The sequence below is a fragment of the Phalangium opilio genome, unplaced genomic scaffold (assembly GCF_054372755.1).
Source record: "Phalangium opilio isolate 3A_F unplaced genomic scaffold, DU_Popi_V2 ptg000070l_1, whole genome shotgun sequence".
Taxonomy (NCBI): Eukaryota; Metazoa; Arthropoda; class Arachnida; order Opiliones; family Phalangiidae; genus Phalangium; species Phalangium opilio.
The window spans coordinates 289,055-304,911 of NW_028324182.1; the positions used below are offsets into that span (position 1 = coordinate 289,055).

Genomic DNA, 15,857 nt, shown 5'->3' on the forward strand with positions numbered 1-15,857 from the left:
CTATTGGAATTTAAAAGAGGAAAAAAAAGTGAAAAAGGCAACGGCACGCAGTGTTCCTAAGTGGTCTCCCTCCCAAGTACTGACTGCGTTCGACGCTGCTTAACTTCGGTGATCGGACGAGAACCGGTGTTTTCAGCGTGATATGGCCGTTGCCGAGAGTGCTAGATAATAATTCGAATTTAAATTAAGTGAGACAAATTAACCTTCATCTTTTTAAAACAATAACAAAAAGAAAATATGTTTGCTTTTTTCATATCTATTGGAATTTAAAAGAGGAAAAAAAAGTGAAAAAGGCAACGGCACGCAGTGTTCCTAAGTGGTCTCCCTCCCAAGTACTGACTGCGTTCGACGCTGCTTAACTTCGGTGATCGGACGAGAACCGGTGTTTTCAGCGTGATATGGCCGTTGCCGAGAGTGCTAGATAATAATTCGAATTTAAATTAAGTGAGACAAATTAACCTTCATCTTTTTAAAACAATAACAAAAAGAAAATATGTTTGCTTTTTTCATATCTATTGGAATTTAAAAGAGGAAAAAAAAGTGAAAAAGCCAACGGCACGCAGTGTTCTTAAGTGGTCTCCCTCCCAAGTACTGACTGCGCTCGACGCTTCTTAACTTCGGTGATCGGACGAGAACCGGTGTTTTCAGCGTGATATGGCCGTTGCCGAGAGTGCTATTTAATAATTCGAATTTAAATTAAGTGAGACAAATTAACCTTCATCTTTTTAAAACAATAACAAGAAGAAAATATGTTTGCTTTTTTCATATCTATTGGAATTTAAAAGAGGAAAAAAAAGTGAAAAAGGCAACGGCACGCAGTGTTCCTAAGTGGTCTCCCTCCCAAGTACTGACTGCGTTCGACGCTGCTTAACTTCGGTGATCGGACGAGAACCGGTGTTTTCAGCGTGATATGGCCGTTGCCGAGAGTGCTAGATAATAATTTGAATTTAAATTAAGTGAGACAAATTAACCATCATCTTTTTAAAACAATAACAAAAAGAAAATATGTTGGCTTTTTTCATATCTATTGGAATTTAAAAGAGGAAAAAAAAGAGAAAAAGCCAACGGCACGCAGTGTTCCTAAGTGGTCTCCCTCCCAAGTACTGACTGTGCTCGACGCTTCTTAACTTCGGTGATCGGACGAGAACCGGTGTTTTCAGCGTGATATGGCCGTTGCCGAGAGTGCTAGATAATAATTCGAATTTAAATTAAGTGAGACAAATTAACCATCATCTTTTTAAAACAATAACAAAAAGAAAATATGTTTGCTTTTTTCATATCTATTGGAATTTAAAAGAGGAAAAAAAAGTGAAAAAGCCAACGGCACGCAGTGTTCCTAAGTGGTCTCCCTCCCAAGTACTGACTGCGTTCGACGCTGCTTAACTTCGGTGATCGGACGAGAACCGGTGTTTTCAGCGTGATATGGCCGTTGCCGAGAGTGCTAGATAATAATTCGAATTTAAATTAAGTGAGACAAATTAACCTTCATCTTTTTAAAACAATAACAAAAAGAAAATATGTTTGCTTTTTTCATATCTATTGGAATTTAAAAAAGGAAAAAAAGTGAAAAAGCCAACGGCACGCAGTGTTCCTAAGTGTTCTCCCTCCCAAGTACTGACTGCGCTCAACGCTGCTTAACTTCGGTGATCGGACGAGAACCGGTGTTTTCAGCGTGATATGGCCGTTGCCGAGAGTGCTATTTAATAATTCGAATTTAAATTAAGTGAGACAAATTAACCTTCATCTTTTTAAAACAATAACAAAAAGAAAATATGTTGGCTTTTTTCATATCTATTGGAATTTAAAAGAGGAAAAAAAAAGTGAAAAAGCCAACGGCACGCAGTGTTCCTAAGTGGTCTCCCTCCCAAGTACTGACTGCGTTCGACGCTGCTTAACTTCGGTGATCGGACGAGAACCGGTGTTTTCAGCGTGATATGGCCGTTGCCGAGAGTGCTAGATAATAATTCGAATTTAAATTAAGTGAGACAAATTAACCTTCATCTTTTTAAAACAATAACAAAAAGAAAATATGTTTGCTTTTTTCATATCTATTGGAATTTAAAAAAGGAAAAAAAAGTGAAAAAGCCAACGGCACGCAGTGTTCCTAAGTGTTCTCCCTCCCAAGTACTGACTGCGCTCAACGCTGCTTAACTTCGGTGATCGGACGAGAACCGGTGTTTTCAGCGTGATATGGCCGTTGCCGAGAGTGCTATTTAATAATTCGAATTTAAATTAAGTGAGACAAATTAACCTTCATCTTTTTAAAACAATAACAAAAAGAAAATATGTTGGCTTTTTTCATATCTATTGGAATTTAAAAGAGGAAAAAAAAGTGAAAAAGCCAACGGCACGCAGTGTTCCTAAGTGGTCTCCCTCCCAAGTACTGACTGCGCTCGACGCTGCTTAACTTCGGTGATCAGACGAGAACCGGTGTTTTCAGCGTGATATGGCCGTTGCCGAGAGTGCTAGATAATAATTTGAATTTAAATTAAGTGAGACAAATTAACCATCATCTTTTTAAAACAATAACAAAAAGAAAATATGTTGGCTTTTTTCATATCTATTGGAATTTAAAAGAGGAAAAAAAAGAGAAAAAGCCAACGGCACGCAGTGTTCCTAAGTGGTCTCCCTCCCAAGTACTGACTGCGCTCGACGCTGCTTAACTTCGGTGATCGGACGAGAACCGGTGTTTTCAGCGTGATATGGCCGTTGCCGAGAGTGCTAGATAATAATTCGAATTTAAATTAAGTGAGACAAATTAACCATCATCTTTTTAAAACAATAACAAAAAGAAAATATGTTTGCTTTTTTCATATCTATTGGAATTTAAAAGAGGAAAAAAAGTGAAAAAGCCAACGGCACGCAGTGTTCCTAAGTGGTCTCCCTCCCAAGTACTGACTGCGCTCGACGCTGCTTAACTTCGGTGATCAGACGAGAACCGGTGTTTTCAGCGTGATATGGCCGTTGCCGAGAGTGCTAGATAATAATTTGAATTTAAATTAAGTGAGACAAATTAACCATCATCTTTTTAAAACAATAACAAAAAGAAAATATGTTGGCTTTTTTCATATCTATTGGAATTTAAAAGAGGAAAAAAAAGAGAAAAAGCCAACGGCACGCAGTGTTCCTAAGTGGTCTCCCTCCCAAGTACTGACTGTGCTCGACGCTTCTTAACTTCGGTGATCGGACGAGAACCGGTGTTTTCAGCGTGATATGGCCGTTGCCGAGAGTGCTAGATAATAATTCGAATTTAAATTAAGTGAGACAAATTAACCATCATCTTTTTAAAACAATAACAAAAAGAAAATATGTTTGCTTTTTTCATATCTATTGGAATTTAAAAGAGGAAAAAAAAGTGAAAAAGCCAACGGCACGCAGTGTTCCTAAGTGGTCTCCCTCCCAAGTACTGACTGCGCTCGACGCTGCTTAACTTCGGTGATCCGACGAGAACCGGTGTTTTCAGCGTGATACGGCCGTTGCCGAGAGTGCTAGATAATAATTCGAATTTAAATTAAGTGAGACAAATTAACCTTCATCTTTTTAAAACAATAACAAAAAGAAAATATGTTGGCTTTTTTCATATCTTTTGGAATTTAAAAGTGGAAAAAAAAGTGAAAAAGACAACGGCACGCAGTGTTCCTAAGTGGTCTCCCTCCCAAGTACTGACTGCGCTCGACGCTGCTTAACTTCGGTGATCGGACGAGAACCGGTGTTTTCAGCGTGATATGGCTGTTGCCGAGAGTGCTATTTAATAATTCGAATTTAATTAACCTTCATCTTTATAAATCAATAAGAAAAAGAAGATTTGTTTGCTTTTTTCATATCTCATGGAATTTAAAAGAGGAAATAAAAGTGAAAAAGCCAACGGCACGCAAAGTTTACAAGTACTGACTGCGTTCGACGCTGCTTAACTTCGGTGATCGGACGAGAACCGGTGTTTTCAGCGTGATATGGCCGTTGCCGAGAGTGCTAGATAATAATTCGAATTTAAATTAAGTGAGACAAATTAACCTTCATCTTTTTAAAACAATAACAAAAAGAAAATATGTTTGCTTTTTTCATATCTATTGGAATTTAAAAAAGGAAAAAAAAGTGAAAAAGCCAACGGCACGCAGTGTTCCTAAGTGTTCTCCCTCCCAAGTACTGACTGCGCTCAACGCTGCTTAACTTCGGTGATCGGACGAGAACCGGTGTTTTCAGCGTGATATGGCCGTTGCCGAGAGTGCTAGATAATAATTCGAATTTAAATTAAGTGAGACAAATTAACCTTCATCTTTTTAAAACAATAACAAAAAGAAAATATGTTTGCTTTTTTCATATCTATTGGAATTTAAAAAAGGAAAAAAAAGTGAAAAAGCCAACGGCACGCAGTGTTCCTAAGTGTTCTCCCTCCCAAGTACTGACTGCGCTCAACGCTGCTTAACTTCGGTGATCGGACGAGAACCGGTGTTTTCAGCGTGATATGGCCGTTGCCGAGAGTGCTATTTAATAATTCGAATTTAAATTAAGTGAGACAAATTAACCTTCATCTTTTTAAAACAATAACAAAAAGAAAATATGTTGGCTTTTTTCATATCTATTGGAATTTAAAAGAGGAAAAAAAAGTGAAAAAGCCAACGGCACGCAGTGTTCCTAAGTGGTCTCCCTCCCAAGTACTGACTGCGCTCGACGCTGCTTAACTTCGGTGATCAGACGAGAACCGGTGTTTTCAGCGTGATATGGCCGTTGCCGAGAGTGCTAGATAATAATTTGAATTTAAATTAAGTGAGACAAATTAACCATCATCTTTTTAAAACAATAACAAAAAGAAAATATGTTGGCTTTTTTCATATCTATTGGAATTTAAAAGAGGAAAAAAAAGAGAAAAAGCCAACGGCACGCAGTGTTCCTAAGTGGTCTCCCTCCCAAGTACTGACTGTGCTCGACGCTTCTTAACTTCGGTGATCGGACGAGAACCGGTGTTTTCAGCGTGATATGGCCGTTGCCGAGAGTGCTAGATAATAATTCGAATTTAAATTAAGTGAGACAAATTAACCATCATCTTTTTAAAACAATAACAAAAAGAAAATATGTTTGCTTTTTTCATATCTATTGGAATTTAAAAGAGGAAAAAAAAGTGAAAAAGCCAACGGCACGCAGTGTTCCTAAGTGGTCTCCCTCCCAAGTACTGACTGCGCTCGACGCTGCTTAACTTCGGTGATCGGACGAGAACCGGTGTTTTCAGCGTGATATGGCCGTTGCCGAGAGTGCTAGATAATAATTCGAATTTAAATTAAGTGAGACAAATTAACCATCATCTTTTTAAAACAATAACAAAAAGAAAATATGTTTGCTTTTTTCATATCTATTGGAATTTAAAAGAGGAAAAAAGTGAAAAAGCCAACGGCACGCAGTGTTCCTAAGTGGTCTCCCTCCCAAGTACTGACTGCGCTCGACGCTGCTTAACTTCGGTGATCCGACGAGAACCGGTGTTTTCAGCGTGATATGGCCGTTGCCGAGAGTGCTAGATAATAATTCGAATATAAATTAAGTGAGACAAATTAACCATCATCTTTTTAAAACAATAACAAAAAGAAAATATGTTTGCTTTTTTCATATCTATTGGAATTTAAAAGAGGAAAAAAAGTGAAAAAGCCAACGGCACGCAGTGTTCCTAAGTGGTCTCCCTCCCAAGTACTGACTGCGCTCGACGCTGCTTAACTTCGGTGATCGGACGAGAACCGGTGTTTTCAGCGTGATATGGCTGTTGCCGAGAGTGCTATTTAATAATTCGAATTTAATTAACCTTCATCTTTATATAAATCAATAAGAAAAAGAAGATTAGTTTGCTTTTTTCATATCTCATGGAATTTAAAAGAGGAAATAAAAGTGAAAAAGCCAACGGCACGCAAAGTTTACAAGTACTGACTGCGCTCGACGCTGCTTAACTTCGGTGATCGGACGAGAACCGGTGTTTTCAGCGTGATATGGCCGTTGCCGAGAGTGCTAGATAATAATTCGAATTTAAATTAAGTGAGACAAATTAACCATCATCTTTTTAAAACAATAACAAAAAGAAAATATGTTTGCTTTTTTCATATCTATTGGAATTTAAAAGAGGAAAAAAAAGTGAAAAAGCCAACGGCACGCAGTGTTCTTAAGTGGTCTCCCTCCCAAGTTCTGACTGCGCTCGACGCTGCTTAACTTCGGTGATCGGACGAGAACCGGTGTTTTCAGCGTGATATGGCCGTTGCCGAGAGTGCTATTTAATAATTCGAATTTAAATTAAGTGAGACAAATTAACCTTCATCTTTATAAATCAATAATAAAAAGAAGATATGTTTGCTTTTTTCATATCTCATGGAATTTAAAAGAGGAAATAAAAGTGAAAAAGCCAACGGCACGCAAAGTTTCCAAGTACTGACTGCGCTCGACGCTGCTTAACTTCGGTGATCGGACGAGAACCGGTGTTTTCAGCGTGATATGGCCGTTGCCGAGAGTGCTAGATAATAATTCGAATTTAAATTAAGTGAGACAAATTAACCATCATCTTTTTAAAACAATAACAAAAAGAAAATATGTTTGCTTTTTTCATATCTATTGGAATTTAAAAGAGGAAAAAAAGTGAAAAAGCCAACGGCACGCAGTGTTCCTAAGTGGTCTCCCTCCCAAGTACTGACTGCGCTCGACGCTGCTTAACTTCGGTGATCGGACGAGAACCGGTGTTTTCAGCGTGATATGGCTGTTGCCGAGAGTGCTATTTAATAATTCGAATTTAATTAACCTTCATCTTTATATAAATCAATAAGAAAAAGAAGATTAGTTTGCTTTTTTCATATCTCATGGAATTTAAAAGAGGAAATAAAAGTGAAAAAGCCAACGGCACGCAAAGTTTACAAGTACTGACTGCGCTCGACGCTGCTTAACTTCGGTGATCGGACGAGAACCGGTGTTTTCAGCGTGATATGGCCGTTGCCGAGAGTGCTAGATAATAATTCGAATTTAAATTAAGTGAGACAAATTAACCATCATCTTTTTAAAACAATAACAAAAAGAAAATATGTTTGCTTTTTTCATATCTATTGGAATTTAAAAGAGGAAAAAAAAGTGAAAAAGCCAACGGCACGCAGTGTTCTTAAGTGGTCTCCCTCCCAAGTTCTGACTGCGCTCGACGCTGCTTAACTTCGGTGATCGGACGAGAACCGGTGTTTTCAGCGTGATATGGCCGTTGCCGAGAGTGCTATTTAATAATTCGAATTTAAATTAAGTGAGACAAATTAACCTTCATCTTTATAAATCAATAATAAAAAGAAGATATGTTTGCTTTTTTCATATCTCATGGAATTTAAAAGAGGAAAAAAAAGAGAAAAAGCCAACGGCACGCAGTGTTCCTAAGTGGTCTCCCTCCCAAGTACTGACTGTGCTCGACGCTTCTTAACTTCGGTGATCGGACGAGAACCGGTGTTTTCAGCGTGATATGGCCGTTGCCGAGAGTGCTAGATAATAATTCGAATTTAAATTAAGTGAGACAAATTAACCATCATCTTTTTAAAACAATAACAAAAAGAAAATATGTTTGCTTTTTTCATATCTATTGGAATTTAAAAGAGGAAAAAAAAGTGAAAAAGCCAACGGCACGCAGTGTTCCTAAGTGGTCTCCCTCCCAAGTACTGACTGCGCTCGACGCTGCTTAACTTCGGTGATCGGACGAGAACCGGTGTTTTCAGCGTGATATGGCCGTTGCCGAGAGTGCTAGATAATAATTCGAATTTAAATTAAGTGAGACAAATTAACCATCATCTTTTTAAAACAATAACAAAAAGAAAATATGTTTGCTTTTTTCATATCTATTGGAATTTAAAAGAGGAAAAAAGTGAAAAAGCCAACGGCACGCAGTGTTCCTAAGTGGTCTCCCTCCCAAGTACTGACTGCGCTCGACGCTGCTTAACTTCGGTGATCCGACGAGAACCGGTGTTTTCAGCGTGATATGGCCGTTGCCGAGAGTGCTAGATAATAATTCGAATATAAATTAAGTGAGACAAATTAACCATCATCTTTTTAAAACAATAACAAAAAGAAAATATGTTTGCTTTTTTCATATCTATTGGAATTTAAAAGAGGAAAAAAAGTGAAAAAGCCAACGGCACGCAGTGTTCCTAAGTGGTCTCCCTCCCAAGTACTGACTGCGCTCGACGCTGCTTAACTTCGGTGATCGGACGAGAACCGGTGTTTTCAGCGTGATATGGCTGTTGCCGAGAGTGCTATTTAATAATTCGAATTTAATTAACCTTCATCTTTATATAAATCAATAAGAAAAAGAAGATTAGTTTGCTTTTTTCATATCTCATGGAATTTAAAAGAGGAAATAAAAGTGAAAAAGCCAACGGCACGCAAAGTTTACAAGTACTGACTGCGCTCGACGCTGCTTAACTTCGGTGATCGGACGAGAACCGGTGTTTTCAGCGTGATATGGCCGTTGCCGAGAGTGCTAGATAATAATTCGAATTTAAATTAAGTGAGACAAATTAACCATCATCTTTTTAAAACAATAACAAAAAGAAAATATGTTTGCTTTTTTCATATCTATTGGAATTTAAAAGAGGAAAAAAAAGTGAAAAAGCCAACGGCACGCAGTGTTCTTAAGTGGTCTCCCTCCCAAGTTCTGACTGCGCTCGACGCTGCTTAACTTCGGTGATCGGACGAGAACCGGTGTTTTCAGCGTGATATGGCCGTTGCCGAGAGTGCTATTTAATAATTCGAATTTAAATTAAGTGAGACAAATTAACCTTCATCTTTATAAATCAATAATAAAAAGAAGATATGTTTGCTTTTTTCATATCTCATGGAATTTAAAAGAGGAAATAAAAGTGAAAAAGCCAACGGCACGCAAAGTTTCCAAGTACTGACTGCGCTCGACGCTGCTTAACTTCGGTGATCGGACGAGAACCGGTGTTTTCAGCGTGATATGGCCGTTGCCGAGAGTGCTAGATAATAATTCGAATTTAAATTAAGTGAGACAAATTAACCATCATCTTTTTAAAACAATAACAAAAAGAAAATATGTTTGCTTTTTTCATATCTATTGGAATTTAAAAGAGGAAAAAAAGTGAAAAAGCCAACGGCACGCAGTGTTCCTAAGTGGTCTCCCTCCCAAGTACTGACTGCGCTCGACGCTGCTTAACTTCGGTGATCGGACGAGAACCGGTGTTTTCAGCGTGATATGGCTGTTGCCGAGAGTGCTATTTAATAATTCGAATTTAATTAACCTTCATCTTTATATAAATCAATAAGAAAAAGAAGATTAGTTTGCTTTTTTCATATCTCATGGAATTTAAAAGAGGAAATAAAAGTGAAAAAGCCAACGGCACGCAAAGTTTACAAGTACTGACTGCGCTCGACGCTGCTTAACTTCGGTGATCGGACGAGAACCGGTGTTTTCAGCGTGATATGGCCGTTGCCGAGAGTGCTAGATAATAATTCGAATTTAAATTAAGTGAGACAAATTAACCATCATCTTTTTAAAACAATAACAAAAAGAAAATATGTTTGCTTTTTTCATATCTATTGGAATTTAAAAGAGGAAAAAAAAGTGAAAAAGCCAACGGCACGCAGTGTTCTTAAGTGGTCTCCCTCCCAAGTTCTGACTGCGCTCGACGCTGCTTAACTTCGGTGATCGGACGAGAACCGGTGTTTTCAGCGTGATATGGCCGTTGCCGAGAGTGCTATTTAATAATTCGAATTTAAATTAAGTGAGACAAATTAACCTTCATCTTTATAAATCAATAATAAAAAGAAGATATGTTTGCTTTTTTCATATCTCATGGAATTTAAAAGAGGAAATAAAAGTGAAAAAGCCAACGGCACGCAAAGTTTCCAAGTACTGACTGCGCTCGACGCTGCTTAACTTCGGTGATCGGACGAGAACCGGTGTTTTCAGCGTGATATGGCCGTTGCCGAGAGTGTAAAATAATAATTCGAATTTAAATTAAGTGAGACAAATTGACCTTCATCTTTTTAAAACAATAACAAAAAGAAAATATGTTTGCTTTTTTCATATCTATAGGAATTTAAAAGAGGAAAAAAAAATGAAAAAGCCAACGGCACGCAGTGTTCCTAAGTGGTCTCCCTCCCAAGTACTGACTGCGCTCGACGCTGCTTAACTTCGGTGATCGGACGAGAACCGGTGTTTTCAGCGTGATATGGCCGTTGCCGAGAGTGCTAGATAATAATTCGATTTTAAATTAAGTGAGACAAATTAACCATCATCTTTTTAAAACAATAACAAAAAGAAAATATGTTTGTGTTTTTCATATCTATTGGAATTTAAAAGAGGAAAAAAAAGTGAAAAAGCCAACGGCACGCAGTGTTCCTAAGTGTTCTCCCTCCCAAGTACTGACTGCGCTCAACGCTGCTTAACTTCGGTGATCGGACGACAACCGGTGTTTTCAGCGTGATATGGCCGTTGCCGAGAGTGCTATTTAATAATTCGAATTTAAATTAAGTGAGACAAATTAACCTTCATCTTTTTAAAACAATAACAAAAAGAAAATATGTTGGCTTTTTTCATATCTATTGGAATTTAAAAGAGGAAAAAAAAAGAAAAAGCCAACGGCACGCAGTGTTCCTAAGTGGTCTCCCTCCCAAGTACTGACTGCGCTCGACGCTGCTTAACTTCGGTGATCATACGAGAACCGGTGTTTTCAGCGTGATATGGCCGTTGCCGAGAGTGCTAGATAATAATTTGAATTTAAATTAAGTGAGACAAATTAACCATCATCTTTTTAAAACAATAACAAAAAGAAAATATGTTTGCTTTTTTCATATCTATTGGAATTTAAAAAAGGAAAAAAAAGAGAAAAAGCCAACGGCACGCAGTGTTCCTAAGTGGTCTCCCTCCCAAGTACTGACTGTGCTCGACGCTTCTTAACTTCGGTGATCGGACGAGAACCGGTGTTTTCAGCGTGATATGGCCGTTGCCGAGAGTGCTAGATAATAATTCGAATTTAAATTAAGTGAGACAAATTAACCATCATCTTTTTAAAACAATAACAAAAAGAAAATATGTTTGCTTTTTTCATATCTATTGGAATTTAAAAGAGGAAAAAAAAGTGAAAAAGCCAACGGCACGCAGTGTTCCTAAGTGGTCTCCCTCCCAAGTACTGACTGCGCTCGACGCTGCTTAACTTCGGTGATCCGACGAGAACCGGTGTTTTCAGCGTGATACGGCCGTTGCCGAGAGTGCTAGATAATAATTCGAATTTAAATTAAGTGAGACAAATTAACCTTCATCTTTTTAAAACAATAACAAAAAGAAAATATGTTGGCTTTTTTCATATCTTTTGGAATTTAAAAGTGGAAAAAAAAGTGAAAAAGACAACGGCACGCAGTGTTCCTAAGTGGTCTCCCTCCCAAGTACTGACTGCGCTCGACGCTGCTTAACTTCGGTGATCGGACGAGAACCGGTGTTTTCAGCGTGATATGGCTGTTGCCGAGAGTGCTATTTAATAATTCGAATTTAATTAACCTTCATCTTTATAAATCAATAAGAAAAAGAAGATTTGTTTGCTTTTTTCATATCTCATGGAATTTAAAAGAGGAAATAAAAGTGAAAAAGCCAACGGCACGCAAAGTTTACAAGTACTGACTGCGCTCGACGCTGCTTAACTTCGGTGATCGGACGAGAACCGGTGTTTTCAGCGTGATATGGCCGTTGCCGAGAGTGCTAGATAATAATTCGAATTTAAATTAAGTGAGACAAAATAACCATCATCTTTTTAAAACAATAACAAAAAGAAAATATGTTTGCTTTTTTCATATCTATTGGAATTTAAAAGAGGAAAAAAAAGTGAAAAAGGCAACGGCACGCAGTGTTCCTAAGTGGTCTCCCTCCCAAGTACTGACTGCGTTCGACGCTGCTTAACTTCGGTGATCGGACGAGAACCGGTGTTTTCAGCGTGATATGGCCGTTGCCGAGAGTGCTAGATAATAATTCGAATTTAAATTAAGTGAGACAAATTAACCTTCATCTTTTTAAAACAATAACAAAAAGAAAATATGTTTGCTTTTTTCATATCTATTGGAATTTAAAAAAGGAAAAAAAAGTGAAAAAGCCAACGGCACGCAGTGTTCCTAAGTGTTCTCCCTCCCAAGTACTGACTGCGCTCAACGCTGCTTAACTTCGGTGATCGGACGAGAACCGGTGTTTTCAGCGTGATATGGCCGTTGCCGAGAGTGCTATTTAATAATTCGAATTTAAATTAAGTGAGACAAATTAACCTTCATCTTTTTAAAACAATAACAAAAAGAAAATATGTTGGCTTTTTTCATATCTATTGGAATTTAAAAGAGGAAAAAAAAGTGAAAAAGCCAACGGCACGCAGTGTTCCTAAGTGGTCTCCCTCCCAAGTACTGACTGCGCTCGACGCTGCTTAACTTCGGTGATCAGACGAGAACCGGTGTTTTCAGCGTGATATGGCCGTTGCCGAGAGTGCTAGATAATAATTTGAATTTAAATTAAGTGAGACAAATTAACCATCATCTTTTTAAAACAATAACAAAAAGAAAATATGTTGGCTTTTTTCATATCTATTGGAATTTAAAAGAGGAAAAAAAAGAGAAAAAGCCAACGGCACGCAGTGTTCCTAAGTGGTCTCCCTCCCAAGTACTGACTGTGCTCGACGCTTCTTAACTTCGGTGATCGGACGAGAACCGGTGTTTTCAGCGTGATATGGCCGTTGCCGAGAGTGCTAGATAATAATTTGAATTTAAATTAAGTGAGACAAATTAACCATCATCTTTTTAAAACAATAACAAAAAGAAAATATGTTGGCTTTTTTCATATCTATTGGAATTTAAAAGAGGAAAAAAAAGTGAAAAAGCCAACGGCACGCAGTGTTCCTAAGTGGTCTCCCTCCCAAGTACTGACTGCGCTCGACGCTGCTTAACTTCGGTGATCGGACGAGAACCGGTGTTTTCAGCGTGATATGGCCGTTGCCGAGAGTGCTAGATAATAATTCGAATTTAAATTAAGTGAGACAAATTAACCATCATCTTTTTAAAACAATAACAAAAAGAAAATATGTTTGCTTTTTTCATATCTATTGGAATTTAAAAGAGGAAAAAAGTGAAAAAGCCAACGGCACGCAGTGTTCCTAAGTGGTCTCCCTCCCAAGTACTGACTGCGCTCGACGCTGCTTAACTTCGGTGATCCGACGAGAACCGGTGTTTTCAGCGTGATATGGCCGTTGCCGAGAGTGCTAGATAATAATTCGAATTTAAATTAAGTGAGACAAATTAACCATCATCTTTTTAAAACAATAACAAAAAGAAAATATGTTTGCTTTTTTCATATCTATTGGAATTTAAAAGAGGAAAAAAAGTGAAAAAGCCAACGGCACGCAGTGTTCCTAAGTGGTCTCCCTCCCAAGTACTGACTGCGCTCGACGCTGCTTAACTTCGGTGATCGGACGAGAACCGGTGTTTTCAGCGTGATATGGCTGTTGCCGAGAGTGCTATTTAATAATTCGAATTTAATTAACCTTCATCTTTATATAAATCAATAAGAAAAAGAAGATTAGTTTGCTTTTTTCATATCTCATGGAATTTAAAAGAGGAAATAAAAGTGAAAAAGCCAACGGCACGCAAAGTTTACAAGTACTGACTGCGCTCGACGCTGCTTAACTTCGGTGATCGGACGAGAACCGGTGTTTTCAGCGTGATATGGCCGTTGCCGAGAGTGTAAAATAATAATTCGAATTTAAATTAAGTGAGACAAATTGACCTTCATCTTTTTAAAACAATAACAAAAAGAAAATATGTTTGCTTTTTTCATATCTATTGGAATTTAAAAGAGGAAAAAAAAGTGAAAAAGCCAACGGCACGCAGTGTTCTTAAGTGGTCTCCCTCCCAAGTTCTGACTGCGCTCGACGCTGCTTAACTTCGGTGATCGGACGAGAACCGGTGTTTTCAGCGTGATATGGCCGTTGCCGAGAGTGCTATTTAATAATTCGAATTTAAATTAAGTGAGACAAATTAACCTTCATCTTTATAAATCAATAATAAAAAGAAGATATGTTTGCTTTTTTCATATCTCATGGAATTTAAAAGAGGAAATAAAAGTGAAAAAGCCAACGGCACGCAAAGTTTCCAAGTACTGACTGCGCTCGACGCTGCTTAACTTCGGTGATCATACGAGAACCGGTGTTTTCAGCGTGATATGGCCGTTGCCGAGAGTGCTAGATAATAATTTGAATTTAAATTAAGTGAGACAAATTAACCATCATCTTTTTAAAACAATAACAAAAAGAAAATATGTTTGCTTTTTTCATATCTATTGGAATTTAAAAAAGGAAAAAAAAGAGAAAAAGCCAACGGCACGCAGTGTTCCTAAGTGGTCTCCCTCCCAAGTACTGACTGTGCTCGACGCTTCTTAACTTCGGTGATCGGACGAGAACCGGTGTTTTCAGCGTGATATGGCCGTTGCCGAGAGTGCTAGATAATAATTCGAATTTAAATTAAGTGAGACAAATTAACCATCATCTTTTTAAAACAATAACAAAAAGAAAATATGTTTGCTTTTTTCATATCTATTGGAATTTAAAAGAGGAAAAAAAGTGAAAAAGCCAACGGCACGCAGTGTTCCTAAGTGGTCTCCCTCCCAAGTACTGACTGCGCTCGACGCTGCTTATCTTCGGTGATCCGACGAGAACCGGTGTTTTCAGCGTGATATGGCCGTTGCCGAGAGTGCTAGATAATAATTCGAATTTAAATTAAGTGAGACAAATTAACCATCATCTTTTTAAAACAATAACAAAAAGAAAATATGTTTGCTTTTTTCATATCTATTGGAATTTAAAAGAGGAAAAAAAAGTGAAAAAGCCAACGGCACGCAGTGTTCCTAGGTGGTTTCCCTCCCAAGTACTGACTGCGCTCGACGCTTCTTAACTTCGGTGATCGGACGAGAACCGGTGTTTTCAGCGTGATATGGCCGTTGCCGAGAGTGCTAGATAATAATTCGAATTTAAATTAAGTGAGACAAATTAACCATCATCTTTTTAAAACAATAACAAAAAGAAAATATGTTTGCTTTTTTCATATCTATTGGAATTTAAAAAAGGAAAAAAAAGAGAAAAAGCCAACGGCACGCAGTGTTCCTAAGTGGTCTCCCTCCCAAGTACTGACTGTGCTCGACGCTTCTTAACTTCGGTGATCGGACGAGAACCGGTGTTTTCAGCGTGATATGGCCGTTGCCGAGAGTGCTAGATAATAATTCGAATTTAAATTAAGTGAGACAAATTAACCTTCATCTTTATAAATCAATAATAAAAAGAAGATATGTTTGCTTTTTTCATATCTCATGGAATTTAAAAGAGGAAATAAAAGTGAAAAAGCCAACGGCACGCAAAGTTTCCAAGTACTGACTGCGCTCGACGCTGCTTAACTTCGGTGATCGGACGAGAACCGGTGTTTTCAGCGTGATATGGCCGTTGCCGAGAGTGCTAGATAATAATTCGATTTTAAATTAAGTGAGACAAATTAACCATCATCTTTTTAAAACAATAACAAAAAGAAAATATGTTTGTGTTTTTCATATCTATTGGAATTTAAAAGAGGAAAAAAAAGTGAAAAAGCCAACGGCACGCAGTGTTCCTAAGTGGTCTCCCTCCCAAGTACTGACTGCGCTCGACGCTGCTTATCTTCGGTGATCCGACGAGAACCGGTGTTTTCAGCGTGATATGGCCGTTGCCGAGAGTGCTAGATAATAATTCGAATTTAAATTAAGTGAGACAAATTAACCATCACCTTTTTAAAACAATAACAAAAAGAAAATATGTTTGCTTTTTTCATATCTATTGGAATTTAAAAAAGGAAAAAAAAAG

At 37.9% G+C, this 15,857-nt stretch overlaps 31 non-coding genes and 32 pseudogenes across 31 annotated transcripts; all 63 read right to left on the reverse strand.

Moving 5' to 3' along the window:
- Window positions 1–35: 35 nt before the first annotated feature.
- On the reverse strand, window positions 36–154 carry LOC149659690 (5S ribosomal RNA). The gene has a single exon (XR_016369322.1). It is a non-coding gene; the product is annotated as a 5S ribosomal RNA (ribosomal RNA).
- A 137-nt stretch (window positions 155–291) lies between these two features.
- LOC149659691 (5S ribosomal RNA) lies at window positions 292–410 on the reverse strand. The gene has a single exon (XR_016369336.1). It is a non-coding gene; the product is annotated as a 5S ribosomal RNA (ribosomal RNA).
- Window positions 411–547: 137 nt separating this feature from the next.
- LOC149659692 (5S ribosomal RNA) lies at window positions 548–666 on the reverse strand (annotated as a pseudogene).
- A 137-nt stretch (window positions 667–803) lies between these two features.
- On the reverse strand, window positions 804–922 carry LOC149659693 (5S ribosomal RNA). Its single transcript, XR_016369352.1, has one exon. It is a non-coding gene; the product is annotated as a 5S ribosomal RNA (ribosomal RNA).
- Window positions 923–1,059: 137 nt separating this feature from the next.
- Window positions 1,060–1,178, reverse strand: LOC149659694 (5S ribosomal RNA; annotated as a pseudogene).
- A 137-nt stretch (window positions 1,179–1,315) lies between these two features.
- LOC149659695 (5S ribosomal RNA) lies at window positions 1,316–1,434 on the reverse strand. The gene has a single exon (XR_016369522.1). It is a non-coding gene; the product is annotated as a 5S ribosomal RNA (ribosomal RNA).
- Window positions 1,435–1,570: 136 nt separating this feature from the next.
- On the reverse strand, window positions 1,571–1,689 carry LOC149659696 (5S ribosomal RNA). The gene has a single exon (XR_016369253.1). It is a non-coding gene; the product is annotated as a 5S ribosomal RNA (ribosomal RNA).
- A 138-nt stretch (window positions 1,690–1,827) lies between these two features.
- On the reverse strand, window positions 1,828–1,946 carry LOC149659697 (5S ribosomal RNA). The gene has a single exon (XR_016369523.1). It is a non-coding gene; the product is annotated as a 5S ribosomal RNA (ribosomal RNA).
- Window positions 1,947–2,083: 137 nt separating this feature from the next.
- Window positions 2,084–2,202, reverse strand: LOC149659698 (5S ribosomal RNA). The gene has a single exon (XR_016369254.1). It is a non-coding gene; the product is annotated as a 5S ribosomal RNA (ribosomal RNA).
- A 137-nt stretch (window positions 2,203–2,339) lies between these two features.
- Window positions 2,340–2,458, reverse strand: LOC149659699 (5S ribosomal RNA). Its single transcript, XR_016369488.1, has one exon. It is a non-coding gene; the product is annotated as a 5S ribosomal RNA (ribosomal RNA).
- A 137-nt stretch (window positions 2,459–2,595) lies between these two features.
- LOC149659700 (5S ribosomal RNA) lies at window positions 2,596–2,714 on the reverse strand. The gene has a single exon (XR_016369233.1). It is a non-coding gene; the product is annotated as a 5S ribosomal RNA (ribosomal RNA).
- A 136-nt stretch (window positions 2,715–2,850) lies between these two features.
- On the reverse strand, window positions 2,851–2,969 carry LOC149659701 (5S ribosomal RNA). The gene has a single exon (XR_016369489.1). It is a non-coding gene; the product is annotated as a 5S ribosomal RNA (ribosomal RNA).
- A 137-nt stretch (window positions 2,970–3,106) lies between these two features.
- On the reverse strand, window positions 3,107–3,225 carry LOC149659702 (5S ribosomal RNA; annotated as a pseudogene).
- Window positions 3,226–3,362: 137 nt separating this feature from the next.
- Window positions 3,363–3,481, reverse strand: LOC149659703 (5S ribosomal RNA; annotated as a pseudogene).
- A 137-nt stretch (window positions 3,482–3,618) lies between these two features.
- LOC149659704 (5S ribosomal RNA) lies at window positions 3,619–3,737 on the reverse strand. The gene has a single exon (XR_016369527.1). It is a non-coding gene; the product is annotated as a 5S ribosomal RNA (ribosomal RNA).
- A 122-nt stretch (window positions 3,738–3,859) lies between these two features.
- On the reverse strand, window positions 3,860–3,962 carry LOC149659705 (5S ribosomal RNA; annotated as a pseudogene).
- A 137-nt stretch (window positions 3,963–4,099) lies between these two features.
- On the reverse strand, window positions 4,100–4,218 carry LOC149659706 (5S ribosomal RNA). Its single transcript, XR_016369255.1, has one exon. It is a non-coding gene; the product is annotated as a 5S ribosomal RNA (ribosomal RNA).
- A 137-nt stretch (window positions 4,219–4,355) lies between these two features.
- Window positions 4,356–4,474, reverse strand: LOC149659707 (5S ribosomal RNA). The gene has a single exon (XR_016369257.1). It is a non-coding gene; the product is annotated as a 5S ribosomal RNA (ribosomal RNA).
- A 137-nt stretch (window positions 4,475–4,611) lies between these two features.
- On the reverse strand, window positions 4,612–4,730 carry LOC149659708 (5S ribosomal RNA). The gene has a single exon (XR_016369490.1). It is a non-coding gene; the product is annotated as a 5S ribosomal RNA (ribosomal RNA).
- A 137-nt stretch (window positions 4,731–4,867) lies between these two features.
- Window positions 4,868–4,986, reverse strand: LOC149659709 (5S ribosomal RNA; annotated as a pseudogene).
- Window positions 4,987–5,123: 137 nt separating this feature from the next.
- On the reverse strand, window positions 5,124–5,242 carry LOC149659710 (5S ribosomal RNA). The gene has a single exon (XR_016369245.1). It is a non-coding gene; the product is annotated as a 5S ribosomal RNA (ribosomal RNA).
- Window positions 5,243–5,377: 135 nt separating this feature from the next.
- Window positions 5,378–5,496, reverse strand: LOC149659711 (5S ribosomal RNA). Its single transcript, XR_016369596.1, has one exon. It is a non-coding gene; the product is annotated as a 5S ribosomal RNA (ribosomal RNA).
- Window positions 5,497–5,632: 136 nt separating this feature from the next.
- LOC149659712 (5S ribosomal RNA) lies at window positions 5,633–5,751 on the reverse strand. The gene has a single exon (XR_016369199.1). It is a non-coding gene; the product is annotated as a 5S ribosomal RNA (ribosomal RNA).
- A 124-nt stretch (window positions 5,752–5,875) lies between these two features.
- LOC149659713 (5S ribosomal RNA) lies at window positions 5,876–5,978 on the reverse strand (annotated as a pseudogene).
- A 137-nt stretch (window positions 5,979–6,115) lies between these two features.
- On the reverse strand, window positions 6,116–6,234 carry LOC149659714 (5S ribosomal RNA; annotated as a pseudogene).
- A 137-nt stretch (window positions 6,235–6,371) lies between these two features.
- LOC149659715 (5S ribosomal RNA) lies at window positions 6,372–6,474 on the reverse strand (annotated as a pseudogene).
- A 136-nt stretch (window positions 6,475–6,610) lies between these two features.
- LOC149659716 (5S ribosomal RNA) lies at window positions 6,611–6,729 on the reverse strand. The gene has a single exon (XR_016369200.1). It is a non-coding gene; the product is annotated as a 5S ribosomal RNA (ribosomal RNA).
- Window positions 6,730–6,853: 124 nt separating this feature from the next.
- Window positions 6,854–6,956, reverse strand: LOC149659717 (5S ribosomal RNA; annotated as a pseudogene).
- A 137-nt stretch (window positions 6,957–7,093) lies between these two features.
- LOC149659718 (5S ribosomal RNA) lies at window positions 7,094–7,212 on the reverse strand (annotated as a pseudogene).
- Window positions 7,213–7,349: 137 nt separating this feature from the next.
- Window positions 7,350–7,468, reverse strand: LOC149659719 (5S ribosomal RNA; annotated as a pseudogene).
- Window positions 7,469–7,605: 137 nt separating this feature from the next.
- LOC149659720 (5S ribosomal RNA) lies at window positions 7,606–7,724 on the reverse strand. The gene has a single exon (XR_016369256.1). It is a non-coding gene; the product is annotated as a 5S ribosomal RNA (ribosomal RNA).
- Window positions 7,725–7,859: 135 nt separating this feature from the next.
- Window positions 7,860–7,978, reverse strand: LOC149659721 (5S ribosomal RNA). The gene has a single exon (XR_016369597.1). It is a non-coding gene; the product is annotated as a 5S ribosomal RNA (ribosomal RNA).
- A 136-nt stretch (window positions 7,979–8,114) lies between these two features.
- On the reverse strand, window positions 8,115–8,233 carry LOC149659722 (5S ribosomal RNA). The gene has a single exon (XR_016369202.1). It is a non-coding gene; the product is annotated as a 5S ribosomal RNA (ribosomal RNA).
- Window positions 8,234–8,357: 124 nt separating this feature from the next.
- Window positions 8,358–8,460, reverse strand: LOC149659723 (5S ribosomal RNA; annotated as a pseudogene).
- Window positions 8,461–8,597: 137 nt separating this feature from the next.
- LOC149659724 (5S ribosomal RNA) lies at window positions 8,598–8,716 on the reverse strand (annotated as a pseudogene).
- Window positions 8,717–8,853: 137 nt separating this feature from the next.
- On the reverse strand, window positions 8,854–8,956 carry LOC149659725 (5S ribosomal RNA; annotated as a pseudogene).
- Window positions 8,957–9,092: 136 nt separating this feature from the next.
- Window positions 9,093–9,211, reverse strand: LOC149659726 (5S ribosomal RNA). Its single transcript, XR_016369203.1, has one exon. It is a non-coding gene; the product is annotated as a 5S ribosomal RNA (ribosomal RNA).
- A 124-nt stretch (window positions 9,212–9,335) lies between these two features.
- LOC149659727 (5S ribosomal RNA) lies at window positions 9,336–9,438 on the reverse strand (annotated as a pseudogene).
- Window positions 9,439–9,575: 137 nt separating this feature from the next.
- On the reverse strand, window positions 9,576–9,694 carry LOC149659728 (5S ribosomal RNA; annotated as a pseudogene).
- Window positions 9,695–9,831: 137 nt separating this feature from the next.
- LOC149659729 (5S ribosomal RNA) lies at window positions 9,832–9,934 on the reverse strand (annotated as a pseudogene).
- A 137-nt stretch (window positions 9,935–10,071) lies between these two features.
- On the reverse strand, window positions 10,072–10,190 carry LOC149659730 (5S ribosomal RNA). Its single transcript, XR_016369267.1, has one exon. It is a non-coding gene; the product is annotated as a 5S ribosomal RNA (ribosomal RNA).
- A 137-nt stretch (window positions 10,191–10,327) lies between these two features.
- On the reverse strand, window positions 10,328–10,446 carry LOC149659731 (5S ribosomal RNA; annotated as a pseudogene).
- A 136-nt stretch (window positions 10,447–10,582) lies between these two features.
- LOC149659732 (5S ribosomal RNA) lies at window positions 10,583–10,701 on the reverse strand. Its single transcript, XR_016369638.1, has one exon. It is a non-coding gene; the product is annotated as a 5S ribosomal RNA (ribosomal RNA).
- A 137-nt stretch (window positions 10,702–10,838) lies between these two features.
- Window positions 10,839–10,957, reverse strand: LOC149659733 (5S ribosomal RNA; annotated as a pseudogene).
- Window positions 10,958–11,094: 137 nt separating this feature from the next.
- LOC149659734 (5S ribosomal RNA) lies at window positions 11,095–11,213 on the reverse strand (annotated as a pseudogene).
- Window positions 11,214–11,350: 137 nt separating this feature from the next.
- Window positions 11,351–11,469, reverse strand: LOC149659735 (5S ribosomal RNA). The gene has a single exon (XR_016369528.1). It is a non-coding gene; the product is annotated as a 5S ribosomal RNA (ribosomal RNA).
- Window positions 11,470–11,591: 122 nt separating this feature from the next.
- Window positions 11,592–11,694, reverse strand: LOC149659736 (5S ribosomal RNA; annotated as a pseudogene).
- Window positions 11,695–11,831: 137 nt separating this feature from the next.
- Window positions 11,832–11,950, reverse strand: LOC149659737 (5S ribosomal RNA). The gene has a single exon (XR_016369368.1). It is a non-coding gene; the product is annotated as a 5S ribosomal RNA (ribosomal RNA).
- Window positions 11,951–12,087: 137 nt separating this feature from the next.
- LOC149659738 (5S ribosomal RNA) lies at window positions 12,088–12,206 on the reverse strand. Its single transcript, XR_016369258.1, has one exon. It is a non-coding gene; the product is annotated as a 5S ribosomal RNA (ribosomal RNA).
- Window positions 12,207–12,343: 137 nt separating this feature from the next.
- On the reverse strand, window positions 12,344–12,462 carry LOC149659739 (5S ribosomal RNA). The gene has a single exon (XR_016369491.1). It is a non-coding gene; the product is annotated as a 5S ribosomal RNA (ribosomal RNA).
- A 137-nt stretch (window positions 12,463–12,599) lies between these two features.
- LOC149659740 (5S ribosomal RNA) lies at window positions 12,600–12,718 on the reverse strand (annotated as a pseudogene).
- Window positions 12,719–12,855: 137 nt separating this feature from the next.
- LOC149659741 (5S ribosomal RNA) lies at window positions 12,856–12,974 on the reverse strand. Its single transcript, XR_016369274.1, has one exon. It is a non-coding gene; the product is annotated as a 5S ribosomal RNA (ribosomal RNA).
- Window positions 12,975–13,109: 135 nt separating this feature from the next.
- On the reverse strand, window positions 13,110–13,228 carry LOC149659742 (5S ribosomal RNA). The gene has a single exon (XR_016369598.1). It is a non-coding gene; the product is annotated as a 5S ribosomal RNA (ribosomal RNA).
- Window positions 13,229–13,364: 136 nt separating this feature from the next.
- On the reverse strand, window positions 13,365–13,483 carry LOC149659743 (5S ribosomal RNA). The gene has a single exon (XR_016369204.1). It is a non-coding gene; the product is annotated as a 5S ribosomal RNA (ribosomal RNA).
- Window positions 13,484–13,607: 124 nt separating this feature from the next.
- LOC149659744 (5S ribosomal RNA) lies at window positions 13,608–13,710 on the reverse strand (annotated as a pseudogene).
- A 137-nt stretch (window positions 13,711–13,847) lies between these two features.
- On the reverse strand, window positions 13,848–13,966 carry LOC149659745 (5S ribosomal RNA; annotated as a pseudogene).
- Window positions 13,967–14,103: 137 nt separating this feature from the next.
- On the reverse strand, window positions 14,104–14,206 carry LOC149659746 (5S ribosomal RNA; annotated as a pseudogene).
- Window positions 14,207–14,343: 137 nt separating this feature from the next.
- Window positions 14,344–14,462, reverse strand: LOC149659747 (5S ribosomal RNA; annotated as a pseudogene).
- A 136-nt stretch (window positions 14,463–14,598) lies between these two features.
- Window positions 14,599–14,717, reverse strand: LOC149659748 (5S ribosomal RNA; annotated as a pseudogene).
- Window positions 14,718–14,854: 137 nt separating this feature from the next.
- LOC149659749 (5S ribosomal RNA) lies at window positions 14,855–14,973 on the reverse strand (annotated as a pseudogene).
- Window positions 14,974–15,110: 137 nt separating this feature from the next.
- Window positions 15,111–15,229, reverse strand: LOC149659750 (5S ribosomal RNA; annotated as a pseudogene).
- A 137-nt stretch (window positions 15,230–15,366) lies between these two features.
- On the reverse strand, window positions 15,367–15,469 carry LOC149659751 (5S ribosomal RNA; annotated as a pseudogene).
- Window positions 15,470–15,606: 137 nt separating this feature from the next.
- Window positions 15,607–15,725, reverse strand: LOC149659752 (5S ribosomal RNA; annotated as a pseudogene).
- Between the last annotated feature and the right edge of the window lie 132 nt (window positions 15,726–15,857).